The following is a 19,340-nucleotide window of genomic DNA, read 5'->3' on the forward strand; positions in this document are numbered from 1 at the left end:
GGTTCTCCTCTGCTGCTGGCCTTAGCTTCCTTCCAGGGGTGGGCTTCTGGTCTCTCTGCACAGCCTCCTGTTTACGAGGAGCCCTATTGGCCAAGGCCCTCATCTCTCTCGGGTCCCACCCTCCTCTCTGCTTGAGGATCCACAATCTCCCAGCCCCACAGCCTGAGCTGAGACCTCAAGAGCACCAGGTCTGACTCAGCATTTCCCTCCAGCTTGGGGTTGTTAAATGTCTCTGTTTGTTTCCACTTAAGCAATTGCATCCTGCATTTGTAATCCTGACATTTTTTTTTAATGGGGTGAAATACCCTTAACAAAAAATTTACTATCCTGGGGGCTGGGGCTGTAGCTCAGTGCCTACCTAGCATGTGTGAGACACTGGGTTCAAGTCTCAGCACCCCGTAAAATAAATAAATAAAGGTATCGTGTCCAACTACAACTAAAAAAATGTATTTTTTTAAATTAACAATCCCGTTTTTAAGCACAGAGTCGGTAATATTAAATACATCAATAGTGTTGAAAACGATGATAATCTCCTAAACATTTCACCGTACACAGCTGTCGCTCTGTTAAATAATAACTTCCTGCTTGCTATGCCCCGTGGCTGGCGACACCTTTCTGCTTTCTGTCCCTCTCATCCTGCCCACTCCCGGTGACTTACCCAGGTGCCGTCCTCTGATACTCGTTTTTCCTGTCAACTTACTTGACTCAGTGTCACCTCTGCAACAATCATCCTCATGGTAGCATGTTGCAGATTTCTTCATGTGTAACCATAACAATGTTTCATTTTACACACACACACACACACACCCCACAGTTGACTATTAACTCCTCTGTCAGGGAACTCATGGGCTGCTTCCATATTTCAGCCATATGTGGAATGCCTCTAAGAGCACAGATACACATGCAATCTTTCCAGGCCCTGGTTTATTCTGGTGGGTCTGCACCTGGAGGTGGGATTCCACATCATAAGGTAGTTCTAGCTTCTCCAACAGTGCCAAGGGTTCCACTTTCTTTACAAGCTCCCCACACTTGCTATTTTCTGCTCTTATTTTTCATGGTTTTCCTTTTTCAGTGCTCATGCTGGGGTCACACCCAGGGCCTTGCACATTCTGGACAAACACTCCACTGCGACTGTGTCTCCAGCCCTGTTTCCTGTTTTCTATTGCACTGACCTAATGAGTGTGAGCTCCTAGCCCTGCGTTTTCTCCCCAGAAGCCCCACTGAAGCCTGGCCCACCCAGGTGGTCTCTTACTCCCTGTAGGCACAGCACCTGCCTTCCCTGCCCAGGGAGGGATGCTGGCACCCAGTGCACCTTGGTGCTGCTATGGAAGGAATTCAGGGAGAAGGGCCAAGCTCTGACCACTCCCAGGGTCCAGTGATGGTGAAAGTGGACCAAGGGCCTACCAGAGGTGGATACGGAGGACGCGGATGCCCTCCCCAGCACTCTCCATGCCCAGAGCTCCAGGTAGCGCACCTGCATTTCAACAAACTGTATCTATGTGATAATGTTACATTTAAAGAGTGGTTTGTATCATTATTTTATGCAATTTGCCTGATTCAGGGACAATAATGCATTCTGTTCACATTTTTATTCCCAAGTCCCTTTCCTCTGAGCCAGGACAGAGTAAAGTCAAGTCAAGCTCCTGCAGGAAGTTAATAAATGTGATGGCCCATGGATGTTGTGAGGCAAATTTACATTAGAGGAACATTTAACTTTTGTAGATTTTGGAAGTATTTTTAATGGAATAAATATAATAAGAAATATAAAAAAAATATGTGATGGCCCAAGAGAGACTTGCCATCTCTCTTATATCCGCTCTGTGTGGGAGAAAGTCTCCGCTTGAGCACATGTAGGGAGCAGTACTGGCTGTGGACAGGGCTGGACTGGACAGTGCTGTCCTGTGTTCCTTAGGCTGGCTGCAGGCCACCACTTACTGGTTTAATAGATGATTTCAGCTGCCATGCACCAGAGTGCACGTCCTGCTTCAGGGGAAACTGGCACATGGACAAAATAGTGACACAGAGGGGTGACATTGCCAGACCCAAGTACTGGGGGGAGGGGCAGCAGAACACAGGTAGCATGTGAGCCCAGGGATGGGCCTGAAAGCTCACAAAGGAGCTCATGTCTGAACTTGGTGCTCAGGAGGCTTGGCAGATACAGCCTGCCCTGTCATTCCGAGGATTCTATTCAGAGGAAGCAGTGTGCAGAGAGCGGCCGAAGATGCAGGACTCTGTTTTTCTGGTGTGCTGGGTCCTCAGGAATTTGATATCTCTCCTTCTTAGGTGGCCTTCCAGGGAGACCGGATAGGGCTAGTTGTGTGTGCTATTCCAGAAAGTGTGATTTTTATTGGTAGAAAATGGATCCCAATGGCTGACTCACATTGTCACCGCACACAGTATGTCTACACTGCCGATGAGGCAGTCAGTGTGGAAGCCCTTGGGTCAGTGTGGACTAGAGGCTTTGTATATCCTCAGGGACATCCCAGGGCAGCTGGGGTGGAATGGCACAGCAAAGTCATGGGGTGCTCTTCTGGCTTTTAGAGGCAGCCCAGCCCTGACTGCAGCTGCACAAGGCCCATTGTCCATCTGACAAATGGAAGACACATATGCCAGGCCTCCCTGGCCTCCACTGGGCAAGGTGTCCGGGAAGCTCTCTAGGGAGCTTAGAGGCCACCCCAGCCCTTCGTATGGATCCAGTCTCCAGTCTGTGCGAAACGCAGGAGAAAGGCGGGGGCACTTCTCCAGGCCACGGACTTGCACACTTCTTCAGAGGCCGCCAGAGCAGGTCCAGGCTTCACACCGTGCAGTTGTGGATGACATTTAATACAGAAACATGCCTTGGCCCTGAGCACTCCTGCTGCAGGTCCATGCTAAGAGGGTCTGAATGTATGGGTCTCCCACAAATTCCACTGCAGGACAAGAAGGAAAAACCATGAGCCAAAGGAAAAACAATTTTCTTCTGCCTTCTATGACATTTAAAGGAAGATAAAGGACATAGTTATTGGATTAATTCGAGGCAAGGTGGGAGGGAAATCAGGAAAAAACTCATCATGGTGTTTGAAGGTGGTTTCCCCAAAGTGGAAACAGGAGGTAAAACACTTAAATAAAGAAACAAGTGTCAACATATCTTATATACAAACAGAAGTATGATAAATTGTGGTATAAAGGTGTATTAAGAATTGTAATGCAAAAAAAAAAAAAAAGAGAGAGAGAGAGAAAAAAAAAAGGATCACCTAAAAAAAAAAAAAAAAAGAAAAAGAAACAAAAACCAAAGAACAACAAAAAATCCAAAAGATTAGAGATTCTGGCATAAACTTATTTTGGAAATGGACATATTTTCAAAGTGTATAAGTAAAGGTAGGTGACCCTAACTAGGCCCTTCAAAAGCAATATTCATCCAAAATTTAACTTTACAAGTAAAATTACTCTGAAGAGCTGATCTTCCTAGGTGGATGTGGTGGTGACAGCCGCGTCCCAGCAGTTACATCCGGAAGCCGTCCCAGCCCTGGTGGATGCCCTCTGTCTAACCTGCGGCAGGTTCATCACCTGCTGTGCCTGCTTTGGCCTCTTCCCCATGGGCCTCCCTTACCAGCCCTTGAGCTGCCTGGTGGGATGGGACCTTGAAGGGCTTGTGTAATCATCACGAGTTCTCGTCCCTTGGTGTCCCTTGGAGCTTCATTCTATTGATGTAGCATCTACAATCCTGTGACTGTCCCAAGAGCAGTTGAAGCTGAGACAACTTGCAAACCCCATGTTCCCACCTGCCCCTGCAGTGACCCTGGTGCTCACACAGACTTCTCTGCCTGTTCCCTATGGTGACATGGATTCTACATAAGGCATGGTGGAAACTAAGAGTGGAGCATGTGGCTCTGATGTGACCCAGTGGATGCTCCCCAGCCACAGAACACCATGGGAGAAAGAAGAGGAAGTGCAGGTCTCTGGAGACACTGTTGTCTTCAGGGGCTAATTGTTCTGAGTTTCCTTATCTCCAGGGCGTGTTCCAAACAGAGCTGTTCCTCTGTAAGGCTCCCTCTCTAGTTATGGGCCAGGTGGTGACAGGATAACAGCAAGTGGGCTGCCAGTTTCAGGATGGGACTGTCCTGGAAAGAGTGACTGGTGGTTCCAAGCCTGTTCATTTATCCTCTGTGGCTGGTTGCTTCAGCTAATTCACTAGTTTAACTCAATTACTTGATTCCAGAGAATGGTTCTAATTTTTAAAAGAAATCATTTTGCCCAATTTTTCCTGGGACATTAACATATTGATAAAATACAATGTCATCTCTCACTCTGCTGGGAAGAGTGCAAAGCATTATTCATAATAGCCCAGGGGATCAAATAGGTACACAGACAATGCAGCAAGAAATGACATAGACTATTAAGATAATCCCAGTCCTTTATAAAAAAATAGAAATAAAAATAATATATGTGACAATAATTCTTCCAATAACTTAGGTTGCAGGACTTGGACATCTAACGTACCCATTGCACATCAAGCCCTCTCGGCAGGTTAGCAATGGTGCAGTGTTAGGATGAGGGGCTGGGGCTTTGGGGCAGTAAAGCCTTGATTGGCACTCCTGGGAAATCCCTCCCCTGCGACCCTGTGCTGAGGCAATTCCTATACTGACAAATTTGAGTTTAGGTTTTGTCAACAAACTGTGTCTCCACCTTAGTTCAGGATCATTTTGTCTATGAAATTATAGAATTAAATTTTAGAAAACACTTGGTTGTCTATCCATCTATCAAATCATCTGTCCTTCTGTAATACCTAAGCAATAGATAGTCTTGCATGCAACTTCAGCCTGAGTTTTAGACACATTTCCTTTTATTGAACCAAAATATCTACTGCAGTTACCACAACATAGCCAGGCTACTCATAATATCACCAATATCATGGTGCTAACTCATTTCAGAATTTCAAACTTCTCTGTGCAGCAATAAATTAATCAACTATGTACCTATGAAGAAAAAAATTAAAATTTACTGGAAAATATATAAAAAATTGAAATATTAATCCAAGATAAAATTTAAATATTTACACATTAGTAAATGTATTAATTTAGTGTGATGCACAAATGGATATTTATGTTTAATTCAACAGTATAACCTTGTGTGTGTACGTGTGTTAATGAGGATTCAACTCAGGAGTATTCTACCATTGATTTACTTTCCCAGCTTGTTTTTAAATTCTTGTTTTGAGATGGGGTCTTGCAAAGTTTCTAAAGCTGGCCTAGAACATACTATCCTCATGCTTCAGTTTCCCAAGTTGCTGGGATTGCAGGAAGACTACACCATACCCAATTTCACAACATAATTCTTAATTAATATGCAATTCAAAAATAAGTGTGCCACATTCAAAATGAGAAGCCAGTAACAGGATGCTTGATCCACTATGAAGTTAATGACTACAAATGAGCATTTCTTAGGACATATTACTATCTTGAGTCACTCTCAGAAATCATGATGCACATAGGAAGAAAAGCTTCTTGGAAAGAATGACCATGTGACTTGGGCTGGGAGTAAGAGGGGAAGATGAATGCATGAGTTCATTTTGCATTACTTTAACATGATACGTGAGATGGGTTGACTTTATAAGGAAAAGAACAATTTAGCTGATACTTTTGGTGACTGAAAGTCCAAACAGCATGGCACAGGCTCTGGCTGGCCCTGTTGGCTCTATCTCCATCTCTCTGGGGCTCACCCACACTCCCGCAGATGAACCCTTGAGGGACAAGTAAGAGCCACACCATAGCAATGACTGAGTGGGAGAGGAGCACAGAGCAGGGCCTTCCAAAACTAAGTTCCTGCAGCCTGTGGGTGCACACAGGTTGATGTCTTTAATCCTGTGGGAACATACAAATGCACACTGTGCCCTGCACTTTATACATTTCAAGCCATGTCAATATTCCCTTCCTTCTAGAGACAATATGTCTCCAGCTAGTGTCTCCTTGCTGCAGGATAGGGAAGCCCACCCTGGCATGACATGGCGGAACATTGGTTGGTAGCTTCCTGATGCCCTTGCCTGCCATGACCAGCTCTCACTGGGCAGCTGGACTGACTTGTGCAGCTGATATATTCTAGTGGTGACTGTGCGCATTGCTTTATCCCAGGGCCCCTCTGGCCTTGGAGGTGAGCTGAGATGGTCTTTGAAAGCCTGCAGCTGGCCTTCTTCTTTTCTCCAGCTGGGGTTGACCTGCACATAGGTCTGTCACGTTATTTCTGCAGCTGACAAAGAAAGAATACACAATCTGCTTTGCAGGCCCTACCAAGCCTCTCTCTGCAAGCACTCAGGTTTTAGAAGAGCTATAATGACATCAGATGGAAATGGTCTATCCTGAAACAGGATCCATAAACAGTATATTAATTTTCCCACTATAGAGAGAAAAGGCCTATCACAGACATTAACTATTATTATTATTTTGGTGGGGAGTGGTTCCCGGGGTTGAACTCAGGGACACTTGACCACTGAGCCAGATCCCAGCTGTATTTTGTATTTTATTTAGAGACAGGGTCTCACTGAGTTACTTAGCGCCTTGCTAAGTTGCTGGGGCTGGCTTTGAATTTGCGATCCTCCTGCCTCAGCCTCCCAAACCACTGGGATTATACGCATGCGCCACCACGCCAGGCTGGACATTAACCATTAAAAAAAAAAAAAAAAAAAAAGACCTGCAGAAAAGCCAAGCTACAGACTATAGACTAGAACCCCTGCTGTGTGACCCAGTAGGTGAGCCACAGGAGGAGTGTCTAAGGCAGAGCACCAGGAGCCTGACTCTAGGTGATAGCACTCTGGGTATTTGGAAATATACATTTTGTCTGTAGTTTCTTTCTTTTTCCAAATTTTCTAAAATTATACATATAAATCATATTTTAAAAAAACTGTATATTAATCAAATCAGCATCCACAAATAAGTAATGATGTAGACTACACTGTCATGTTATTTGTGTGATTCCCTGGTGTATCCTAATACCTGAAAGAGGTTAAAGCATGTAGTAGGTGCTAAATATACATGTATTTATTCAATTAATGATAGATTAAAAAAGTAAAAATGAGGTTTTTTTTTAACTTCTTTATCACTTTCTTTTAAACTGAAATATTCAAAATCACTTTAACTAGAAATATTAATAAATTGAACCTTAAGTAGACAGACTTCCACATACTTAGATTAAAAATAAATCCTCCTACACTTAAGAGCTGGGTTGATAATCTTTTTCAATTCATCCTTAATTCATATATTACATTTTCTTAGGTTGAGAGATTCACTAAGAATGAGTTTTTTTTTTTTTTTTTTTTTTTTGTGGTGCTGGGAATTGAACTCAGGACCTTATTTATGCATTTGAAGTAAGCACTCTACCAACTGTGCTCTATCCCCAGCCCAAGAATGACCTTTTGAGCTGGGTATGGTGCACATGCCTGTAATCCCAGAGGTTTAGGAGGCTGATACAGGAGGATCGAGAGTTCAAAGCCAGCCTCAGCAATGGCGAGGTGCTAAGCAACTCAATGAGACACTGTCTCTAAATAAAATAAAAAATAGGGCTGAGGATGTAGGCTCAGTGGTAGAGTGTCCCTGAGTTCAATCCCCAGTTCCAAAAAAAAAAAGAATGAGCTTTTGTAAGATTTCTTTAATTGAATGAGTTAGTTTGCACATATTATGCATATGTATATACATATATGTGTATTTGTATATGTGTCCTACCTTTGCTGTCACATACATGTATACATGTACACATACACATATATACACATATACATACATATATTATAGCAAAGGTAGGACCCATTCTAAGTTAAAAAAAAAAATCCATTTCAAAAAGAATGTACGAATTGCTTCTATCTCAACGTTTTATCCACAACAAATTCCTCAGTGGACACAGAGGAATCTCAATCTTTCATTGTTTACAGACTTGATTGGCAAATTATAGAACACATTGGGGAAAAGGATTCTCGGAAGGGCCAGGTCCCCAAGATACCCAGGGTTACTGAAAGGAGAAGTCCGCTCCACCCAGAGCCAGACACCAGCAGGAGAGACAAGTTCCAGCTCTCACAAGGAAAATGCAGGCGGACTTTGGGTCAGAGGAGGGCAAGGCAGCTTTCAGAGCAGCAGCCCTTGGGTCTCCGTGTGATGGCCAGAGGGACAGCAGGGGAGGCGTGTGCAGATGAGGCAGCTTTTCAAGGAGAAAATCAGCATGGTATGTGTTTCACATCCAAGGGCACAGTTTCCTGGCTATGGTTGTGGATTCCTCCTTGTCAAGGCAACTTGAGCCTTCACACATGCTCTGCCTACGTGAAAAGAGATGATCTTGCCTAAAGTTGCTGGAATATAAAACTATAATGACCAAAAAACAAAAACTTAAGAAGTTTTCCTGAGACATCAAAGGCCATTTAATGTACCGTAAGCAGATGGCATATAAAAACAGTAACATTCTTGATTGTGTTTATTCTCATATAATTTGGAAAAGAAAGTACAGAATTAGACCTGAGGTTATGCTGGTTGCCCTAGTACTGAAGCAGGCAGTGTTCTGAGAGGCAATTTTTATTCTTTTCTGCTAATGTAATGAAGCTATTTTTTTTTTCTTTTTCTTTTCTTTCCCCCCCACCCTTTTTTTTTTTTTTTTGGTACCAGGGATTGACCACTGAGCCACATTCCCAGCCACATTCCCAGCCCTATTTTGTATTTTATTTAGAAGCAGGGTCTCACTGAGTTGCTTAGGCCTTGCTTTTGCTGAAGCTGGCTCTGAACTCTCAATCCTCCTGGATTATAGGCATGTGCCACAGCACCCGGCTAATGAAGCTAATTTTAAAAGTTGGAAATAATATTTAAGTAATTGTAGTGAGTTTATTATTGAAAGTATTTAAGCAATGAATGATAATTAAATAAGTTTAGTTTCTTGTTGCATTTGAACATATAAGAGAAAGTTTAGCCAGGAGCTGTGGTGCACTTCTGTAATCCCAGAGGCTCAGGAGGCTAAGACAGGAGGATTTGGAGTTCAAAGACAGCCTCAGCAATATCAAGGTGTTAAGCAAGTCAGTGAGACCTGTCTCTAAATAAAATACAAAATAGGGCTGGCGATGTGGTTCAGTGGTTGAGTGCCCCTGAGTTCATTCCCCAGTACCCTTCCCCCCAAAAAGGAACTTTAACTGGGAAACTGAGCCCAAAACCCTGTAAACTTAGTCTAGTGGGATGCTGTGCTTGTTTGCTTTTATTGGGGTCTCACAAACCTGCATATCATACTTCCCCATGGCTAAATGATTTATTTTTAATTTATTCATGATCAAGGTCAATGGTAATAAAAGTATGATATAAGCTGTATATAAGGGTCTGTAAAAGTGAGTGAGATAAGCAGGATATTACATTTAAAAGGAACAGTAAATAGATGTACTTAATTACATGATAATGTCACACACAAAAAAGTGAGAAAACCAAGGCAGGAAAAGACCATGTTCCAAGATGGCATAGTTAATTACTACAAGAATCTGGGGGCGTAGCTGTATCATGGCTCTGTGCCCAGACAGCTTCTAAGTATCACCCAGTCTTGGAGCAAATCCTTCTATGTGGTTAAATTCTAGCATCCAGCATCCCCTGGTTGTCATGCGAAGGTCAGAGGCAGAACTGCTGGGATATGCTCTTCAGGCCAAGGGGCAGCACTTGCCTTGGATGTGTGTCACCTGCTAGTCACACAGGTGACCAGCTCCTCCAGACTTCAGGCAGGAAGTAGTCTCTGAAGGGGCAAAAGGATGTGGGAAATGAGCCCACAGACATGTCCAGGGACAATATCCCAGGGACCTGTGAAGGGGGACAGAAAAGCAAGATCTGGGTGGCTAAAAGAACCCAGAGGAGATGAGAGTCAGGAGCCAAATGGGCAAGGAGAAGAGCAGACCCAGGTGTGAGAGGCAGGGCAGAGGACCCACAGGGCCCAGCCAACCAAGAATGCCTTGGGGTCCCCATGGCCTCAACTTGAGCTGGATTTAAGAGATCCAGTGTGTGCATGAGGCTTCCTGCTCCATGCTGGGCTCCTGAAGGCAGCTTCATAGAGCTTACGATGTCGTCTTAGTCCATGTAAAGGTTCCATGTTCAGTGGACATAGCCTTCCTGATGCTTTTGCCCAAGCATGAGAGGAGAAAACAGAACACAGCAAAAACAAACAAACAAACAAACAAAAAATGAACCGCAGTCTTAGAGATGATGAATAAAGTGGCAAATCAGCAGAAGAGGGGGTCTTCAGGGGAGTGTGTGGACTGGCCAGTGTTCTGTTCACCAACCAGGGACAATCTGCAGCTCCTCTGTGCCCCTGTGTAAGATGGGCTTTCACTTCCTCACAGAGACTGAGTTACTGAGTAGGGAACGGTGGTCATGGAGGGCCGCAGGGATAGCGCTGCAGCCATCAGGGTGAGAGATGGTGGCACCTATTCCAGGCAGCAAGCAAAGTGGGCGGATAATAGTGAATCCCCTGGACCTGGAAATAGTTGCAGGTGGAGCCAGCTGATTTTGCAGAACAGTCTAATATTGGGTCAAAGTCAAGGTTTCTGGTTGAGCGACTGGTGAAGAGTGCCCCCTAGTGGGGGTGGACAGCTGCACCAAGGGTCTGGTGGGCAGCTTTGGGAGGTGAGGTCACAGAAGGCTCAGGAGCTGAGTGGACATCTGTGGGTGCATTTCAGATGGGACAGCTGTTTGCACACTAATATTCAAGACTGACATGTGAAATTGAAAGTTAAGAGCTGAGAGACTGAACCTAGAGTCAGGCTAGCAGGAGGTCCGGTGTAACTCCAGCACCATGAATGAATGAATGAGTAAAGTCAAGAGCTGCATGTTGAGCTGCTGTAAACCCTGAGAGTTTGCAAACGTGAAGAGCCAGCTACGGTGGAACCCAGAGGAAGGTCACGGATATTAAGTGACGAGCTGATGAGGAAGAGGGAGGGATCCTAAGAGTAGTGGACAAAGCAAGCAGAGGAGCTGGGGGTGGTGGTGATCACGCCTGTGATCCCAGCTTCTCGGAGGCAGAGGCAGGAGGGTGGCAAGTGCAAGGCCAGCCTGGGCAACTGGTGAGACTCTGTCTAAAATCGAAAGGGCTGGGGTGGAGCTCAGTGGTAGAGCACTTGGCTTGCACGAGTGAGGCCCGAGTTCAACCCCCACTACAACAAGCAAATGCACAAACCAACTCATAAATGAAGCAGAGGACTAAGGGCCACTGAAGGAAGGGACGGTCTCCACCAGGGAAGGAGTCCACGGGGGTGGGCCGCCCACGGAGGCAGCACAGCTGGACCTTGATGGTGTGCTTTACCTCTCGTTTACAGGGAGCGGAAACCAGGCTTTTGGCAAACTGGAACAACTCCAGCAGAGAGGTGGCCACTGCTGGACAGGAGAGGGTGAGCTGGAAATCTGCAGCACCTCCTGGCGTGGGGGAGGACACAGCCCAAGTGAGGGACAGGCCGAGACCCATGCACACCACTCCTTCAGGGTACAGAGGAACCGGACAAAAGGCGGTAGGTGGGGGTGGTAGTGGCCTAAGTCTGCACGTGCTCCCATGGGGACCCCAGGCTTCTGGTCAAATAGATCACTTGCTGAAGGTACAGAGAGACAAGGCCATGCTGAGGTTTGAAAACAGAACACATTTGCAATCCTCACTGAGGAGACAGAGGAGTGACTGGGTCAGGAAGCCCGGAGCCATTGATCTGCAGATCCAATTGTGGTCAAATAAAAGGAGCATGGGATTGTGCATTTGAACCTCCCAAGAGCAGCACATGCAAACCTAAAACAAAACAAAAAGCCCTGAAGGTCCAAACACCAGAGGTCATAATATTCTTGTCCTCGCACCCTGTGCTTTTCATACATGTTTTCTGCACTCCCTGCCCCCAGATGATGCAAGCCCCAAATGTGTCTGCGGTCACCGAGTTTCAGCTGCTCGGATTCCGGACCCTTCAGGAGTGGCAGACCCTGCTCTTCACCATTTTCCTACTCATCTACCTCCTGACCCTCACTGGGAACATCGTCATCATCGCAGTGGTGAGCCAGGACCGGCGCCTGCACTCCCCCATGTACACGTTCCTCCAGCACCTCTCTTTTCTGGAGATCTGGTACATGTCCACCATTGTGCCCCTTCTCCTGGCCAACCTGGCCTCCTGGGGCCGGGCCATCTCCTTCTCCACCTGTATGGTGCAGCTCTACTTCTTCGTGTTCTCTGGGACTACTGAGTGTTTCCTCCTGGCCATGATGGCCTATGACCGGTACCTGGCCATCTGCAGTCCACTACACTACCCCTTCCTCATGAGCCCTGACACCTTCAGGCACCTGGTGGCCCTCTGCTGGTTGACAGGGGTAGGCACAGGCTTTCTGCCATCCATGATGATTTCCCAGCTGGACTTCTGTGGGCCCAACCAGATCAACCACTTCTTCTGTGACCTCCCGCCGCTCAGGCAACTCTCCTGCTCCAGTGCCCACGTCACTGAGATGGCCATCTTTGTCCTGTCGGTCGCAGTGCTGTGCGTCTGCTTTCTCCTGACCCTCATGTCCTATGTCTTCATTTTGTCCTCCATTTTGAAGTTCCCTTCAGCTTCTGGACAGAGGAAGACCTTCTCCACCTGTGGGTCCCACCTGGCTGTTGTCACCATCTACTATGGGACCATGATCTCCATGTACGTGCGCCCCAGTGCCCACCTGTCACCCGAAATCAACAAGATCATCTCTGTCTTCTATACCGTGGTCACACCACTGATGAACCCAGTCATCTACAGCTTGAGGAACAAAGACTTCAAGGAGGCTGTTAGAAAAGCCATCAGAAGGCAGCACGGCTGCTGTGGAGTCAGAGTGAGAGGACAGGTCTTCATTAGGTAGGGAGAGTCTGCAAGCAGCAGCTCCTGGGGCCAAGGCAGGACCAGGACTCTGGTTTCGGAGCCCAGGCTGAGCATCCCTGCTAGTGTGCAGAGGGTCCTGCGGCTGTAAGGAATCAGTGACTTGAGGTCCCCCGCCCATGAGACATCAGAAGATGGGCCTCTGTGTGGGGACCTTCCGTCTTTAGGCATATGTCGCTAGGGGGCAAAATTGCGACGTATGCAGTCGAGGGGAGAAATAAGGAATGTCCACGTGCTTCTGCCCCTTTCAATGCTTTATTCTCTCAAATTACTCAATACAGTTTAACTCTATAGATTGTTAATCAAGAAAACAACAATCCTTAATGCTATAGACATAATTGATTAACAGCAAACAATTCTAAGTACTGCAAAACACACTTAATCATGACAGGCTCATGACAGACATTCCCTCTGTGTGCTAAGTTCAAAATTCTCCAGCCTTAGGCTTTATGTCCAGCAGATGCACACTCACTCAGACCGCATTGACCAGGTCCAGAACCAAGGCAGGCTTTTCCTTGGTGGAGTGGACGACCGGTTGAGGAGAGGATTGTAGGGAGAAGTTGCAGCTCTCACCAAGGTCCAGATGAGGCGGTAGAGTTTGAGAGCAGTGAGGATCACGCAGAGGCTCAGGAACCATGACAATTGATGAGATGTCAGGTCCTCATGAGGCTCTCCAGCTCGAGTGCATCCTTGTTTCGGCTGGCTGAATCCCTGTTCATTTGCTTTATTATTTAACTAAATTTGAGGGCTTTTCGACCCCCCTTTCAATCCTTAACAGCTACCACCAGATTTCTCAGTAACATCATTCACCCTGGGGCCAGAAACATCTGGTCTGGTGTCTTCCCCCTGATCTTCTTGCCTTTCCCTCTTATCAGGTGAGGACAGCCTGCCAGGGGCTTCACTCTGTTCATCAGGGTGACGGGAAGTAACTTGTTTGAGGCCACAATGGAGGGCTCTGGGGTGTCCTGGTGAGACTGCAGGTTTCAAACTGGAGTTTTTAAAATGGAGTGGCTTAGGCTCAGGCCTAAGACCATCCTCACAGTATGTCTTCTCTTCTGCTGGGAATAAGAAAGACTTCAAGGAGGCTGTTAGAAAAGCCCTGAGAAGGCAGCACGGCCACTGGTCCCTGAGGGATTCCCTTGCATTTTCACAGCCTATGGACAGGCAGTTCTAACCTCTTACCCACTGTGGGGAAACTGGCCTTGCACACCTCAAACCTGATGTGTGACAGCTGGGGCAAGAATGAATAAAAAAGGAAACCAAGACTTTGAAATTGTTTTTTGTGTTTTGTCCTGCATTATCTCCTAGAGATAAGAGAGAACAAATAAGGATTTTTTTTTTTTTTTTTTGTGGTGGTGTAGGGATTGAACCCAGAGCCTTATGCATGTGAGGCAAGCCCTCTACCAACTGAGCTATATCCCCAGGCCCAGAGCAAATAAGGAGTTTTGAAGTGCCAAACATTTGTCTTGGATAAGTTAGACTTTTAGTATTTTCTGCTTAATAAAGTTTCAGGGAAGGAAGGAAGGGGTGAAGGGAGAGGAAGATCAGAGTGCACTCTGCTATGATGGGCCTGGACTCAGGCCCACAGCACAACACAAATCCCCTCCACTCAGCCAGGATTTAGGAGATCTCTGCCACTCCCCCCCACACCCTAACTGGTTCCATTCGTTAATTCCACAAATACTTTTAATCCCCTGAAGTAGGAGGTCTCCTGCTGCAGTCTGCAGTGCCTGGAGATACAAGATATAGAAAAGGCGAGGAAGATTGGCCTCAATGAAGCCTAATTCCAGAAGGCAAGAGGGCTTGAGCCCTATAGAGAATAAGAATGTGCTTCTGTTTCTCTGGAACACTGTGGAACAGAGAGTAGGCTGGGTGTGAAGGCAGACCTTAGCAAGGTCTGCATCAGCAGGGGGTTAGGGAAGCTCTGCCCACCTAGTGCTCAACCTTCACTGCTGGGAGGAGGAGAGCAGAAGTGGACAGAGAAGTCCAGGCTGAGATGGTGGCAGGAAGGGCAGAAGAGGGAGGCAGAGTGACTGGGGAGGTGGACAGAGGTCAGCCTGTGGAGGGGTAGAGCCTTGTTGCTGTGGATCATTAGTAGCCCTGTAGAGGTTTTGGATTTTTCACTAAGAGAAATGATTGATTATTGGAGGGTACTAAATATAGAATTGAAGATGAAGTTTGCATTTACAACTATTTAAAGACTATTTAAAGAAAAGACAGAGAAAGAACTGTTGGGGTCAATGCAGCAGCTCATGGGGTAGAGGAAGTTGGTTTGATAATGAAATCCATGAAAGCAGGTCCCTTCAGGAAAGTGTAACCAAAAAATCAAGAGAGCAAAGAAAGAGAGAGCAAAGGAATGGAAAATACAAAAAGGTGGGAGGAGGAACCCTACGTGGTAGGAGGCACCCAGAGGAGGCTGAGCTAGGGGCTCAGGGGCAAAGCTGGTGGCTCAGGGGTGGAGCTGGCAGGAGGAAGGGACAGCAGGGAAGCTGGAGCCAGAGCACTGCTGTCCCGAGAGGGCAGTGTCCTTGTCATGCAGAGGGTGATACCACAGGGGGCAGAGCCCCAGAGAATGCTCCGGAGGGAAGGGAGCAGCTGTGTTTGCAAACAGTTTTCCTGAAGGAAAGTGTTGAAGGGGTGAGAGCCAAATATCTCACGGGAGGTGTAGTTGTGTTTTTATAAATTGTAAGATGTTAGCACCTGGGTCAATTCCAACGCAGGTGGGGAAGGCCATTAGTGTGTAAAAACCTGAGAGGTCTCTAGTATAAGTGGCACCTGATGTGATAGTCAAGCCAAAGTGACTCCATTTTGTTTTGTGACTCCATTTTGTAAAACAATCACGCAAGCGGAAGGGTTATTATGACTGCGGCAAGATGTTCTTTTCCTTTTGCTATAGAAACATTTAAGAATATGAAACTACCTAATGGGGCATTGTTTCTATAACTAGGGTAACAGGGCTCTGTTTCTGTAACTGGGGTGACTGGGCTAATTGTGATTGGCTAAGGGTCCCGCCACCTGACTACACTCTCCCGCTTCTGTAACCTGGCTTGCTTGCATTGGCTAGACCCCCAAATGTCCCTTTTGCGGTTTTCAGGCTTATAAGGGGCACCCTTGCAATTGTTCGGGGCTGATCAGGGGAACAGCTTTATGTTCTGGTCAGCCACCACCGGTGTGCTTCAATAAAGGCTTGATTCGATTATAGGTGAGTGGTCTGGAAGTCAGTTTATGAAACCCCAGGAGGAAGCTTTAACTATAACACTTAACCCTGGGATTGGGCAGGACGGGGTCCAGGTCAAGTGTGAAGTGGCAGTGCTCAGAGGGAGAGAACTTGGTTCAGCCTCAGGGGCAGAAGGCAGAGGTCTTCCTTGGATGAGGTCTTAGAAATGGAGATAGGATTGGGCACTTTCACCTGCTTATGTTTACAAGGTCGGTGGTGGTGCCCATGGTGCCTATGGCTCTTCGCTCTCCCTCTGGCAGTGCTGGTCCTCTGTGTTCTCCATCTGGCAAGTTTGGGGCTCTGTGTTCTCCTTCTGGCAGGGCTGGGGCTCTGTGTTCTCCCCCTGGCGATCTGGGGCTCTGTGTTCTTCTATTGGCGGTGCTGGGGCTCTCTTTGGATAGTAGCCATTCTGAGTGTTATGTTGTCTCCTGTGGTTTTGATTTGCATTTCCTTGACAATCAGTGATGTTGGGCGTTTTATAAAATACTTCTTGGCCCATTAGGTATCTTCTGAGAAATGTCTACTCAGGTCACCTGCCGGGTTTTAAATGGGATCATCCTTTCTTCTTGCTGTTGAGTTGCTTACATTCTTACCTATTCTGGCTGTTAAGGCCTGTGGGGCAAGTAGCTTGCAGGTGTCCACACCTGTTCTGTAGGTTCTCTGTTGCTCTGTGGATCATTTCTTTTGCTGTTGAGATGCGTTTTAGTTTGATGTCAGAGCATTTGTCTGTTTGTGCTTCTGTTGTCTGTTTGTGGAGTCACATTAAAAAAAAAAAATCTTTGCTCTGAACAATATTCCGAAGCATTTCCCCTATGTTTTCTTCTAGTACTTTTATAGTTTTCAGTTTCACATTAAATCTTTGATCCATTTTGAGATGATTTTTTGAGGGGAGGGAATAAAGTGAAAGATGGTGGTCCAGTTTCTGATTTTGGATATCCAGTTTCCCAGTATCATTTATTAAAGAGATTTTCCTGCTGCATCTGTTCAAAATTAGCTGGCAATAAATATGTGGATTTGTTCCGTTCCACTGGTCTCTACATCTTTTCTTATGTCAGTACCAGGCTGTTTTGTGGGTTTTTTTGTTTGTTTGTTGTGCTGGCGATTGAACCCAGGGCCTTGTGCACATGAGGCAAGCATTCTACCATCTGAGCTATCTCCCCAAGCCCCTTGTGGTATGTTTTGAAGTCATGTATTTTAATACCTCCAGCTGTAATTTTGAATTTATTTAAATTTATTCAAATTTTTAAAATTTATTATTACCCCCCAGAACTACTTTGGCTTTTCAGGATCTTTTGTGATTTAATACAAAATTTAGGATTATTTTTCTATTTCTGGGAATAATATCATTGGGTATTTTGATAGAAATTACACTGAACATGTAGATAGGTAGTTTGTTTTTACTTGCTACTTTCAAGATTTCCTCGTCTTTCAGCTTTCTTATTCTTATGTGTCTGCGGATCCCTTTGCATTTGTCCTACTTAGCTCAGGGGTGGTGATGGGAGAACAGACCTCACAGCAGGCATCCAGTCAATCACTACTTAGCCAGCAGACCAAAGACAGAAACCAGCCCTGGAGTCGGGCAGGAGGGTGCTCCAGAGTCAGGATGCTCCTCTATGGTACAAATGCACCTCAAACATCCTGCTGGACTCATGTTGGCTATTTACATTGGACATATGTACATGGGGTAGGATTTTAAGGAATTTGCTCATGTGATATGGAGGCTCGGCAGGTCCAAGCTGTGCAGAGTGGGCCAGGGGAGGACAGCTTTGTTGAGCTTACTGTATATGTAGAGTTTTTCAATAAATTCAGGAAGTTTCAAGTCATTGTGTCTTGGATGTTTTTCCACTTTTCCTCTCTTCTGGTGCTTCTGTTACGCGTGGGTCGCAACACGCGTGTGTGCCTCAGGACTCTCAGTTGGTCTTTGGTTTCTTCCGTCCTTTACGTGTCTGTCATCTGGGTTGTGCCACCTCTGCCAGCCCACCTTCAAGTTTGTTAGTTCTTTCTTCTGCTGCTTCACATCTGCTGTTGGATCCTCTACAAAATGCTCACTTCCACAATTGCCCCTTGCAACTCCAGAAATTCCATCTGAAATTTCTACAGTTCAATTCCACAGTTTCTGCCCTTTGGTAGTACGACTCATGTGACATTGTCATTGCATCTTCCTTTAATTCTTCACCAATTTCCTTTGGTTCTTTGAACAGATGTCTACTCGGGAGATGGGTTAAGTCTGACGTCTTGGGCACATGTGAAGTTTACCTTTATGTGTCAATTTAGCCAGTCCATGGTGCCAGGAATTGAGGTACGCCTCCTCAGGTGGCCTTCAGAGGACACAGCTGCTTGGATCTCCTTGATGGCTGCTGCTATGGTCACCTTTGCCAGACCTAAGCGGTTCCTAACTCCCCACCTGTAGGCTGGTTGCTTAGTCATTTTCAGTCAAGTCCTGGGCCTCCGTGGCCTCATAGTTATGTGATCAAATTCATTCATTTGAAGGGACAGTTCCCAAAGCCCATGTTTGAAATTTGTTCTGATTCTAGGAGGGCTCTTCTAGGTGTTTCTTTCCTTGTATTTTTTGGAAAACGAGCTGTCCTACAGTTTAGGCTGTGTCTATCCTAGTCAGCTTGGTGTGTTGTAACAAAATACCACCAACTGGGCGATACTAAGCTACAGAACTTCTTTCTCCCAGTTTTGGTGTCTGGTAGTCTGAGGTTGCTCACCAGCAAGGCTGGGTTCTGGTGAGGGCCACCTTCTAGGTTGTAGATGGGTGACTGCTCATTGGACCTTCACATGAGAAAGGAGAGCTCTCTGGGGTCCCTTTGATAAGGGCAGAGTCCCATTCACGAGGCTCCACCCTGCTTATCTATGTACCCTCGAGGGGCCCTGTCCCCAGTACCATCACAGTGGGGACTGCATTTCAATATATAAAGTTTGAGGCGACATGCGCCCTGCAGCCATGGAAGTCTCCAGTGACACGTTCGGTTGCCTCCTGACTGCCCTTCCCTACAACCTCTGCTGTTTTCACCCCACTCTTCTTGGTGTACCTTAGACTTGAACATTCCCACATGTTATAAATGAAGTCTGTTTCTTTGGAATGGTATACTCACAGGGAATCTAACTGCCCCTGATGGTTGGGGGCTTCCTCACTCCACCTCTTACTACTGGAAATGTGGTGGATCAATCCAGGAGTGGGCTAACCAGACCCTCTGCCCATGCAGGCCAGTGCTGCAGAAGTTCTCAGCCTGCATTGGTGCATGCCAGGAATCTGTCCATAGCATTCAAGGGTCT

General features: G+C 46.2%; 1 pseudogene; it reads left to right on the top strand.

The window, feature by feature from the left end:
- Positions 1-11,852: 11,852 nt before the first annotated feature.
- Positions 11,853-12,820, top strand: LOC114083340 (olfactory receptor 11L1-like; annotated as a pseudogene).
- The last annotated feature ends 6,520 nt before the right edge of the window (positions 12,821-19,340 follow it).

This window comes from Marmota flaviventris, assembly GCF_047511675.1.
Source record: "Marmota flaviventris isolate mMarFla1 chromosome 5 unlocalized genomic scaffold, mMarFla1.hap1 SUPER_5_unloc_1, whole genome shotgun sequence".
NCBI classification, from domain to species: Eukaryota; Metazoa; Chordata; class Mammalia; order Rodentia; family Sciuridae; genus Marmota; species Marmota flaviventris.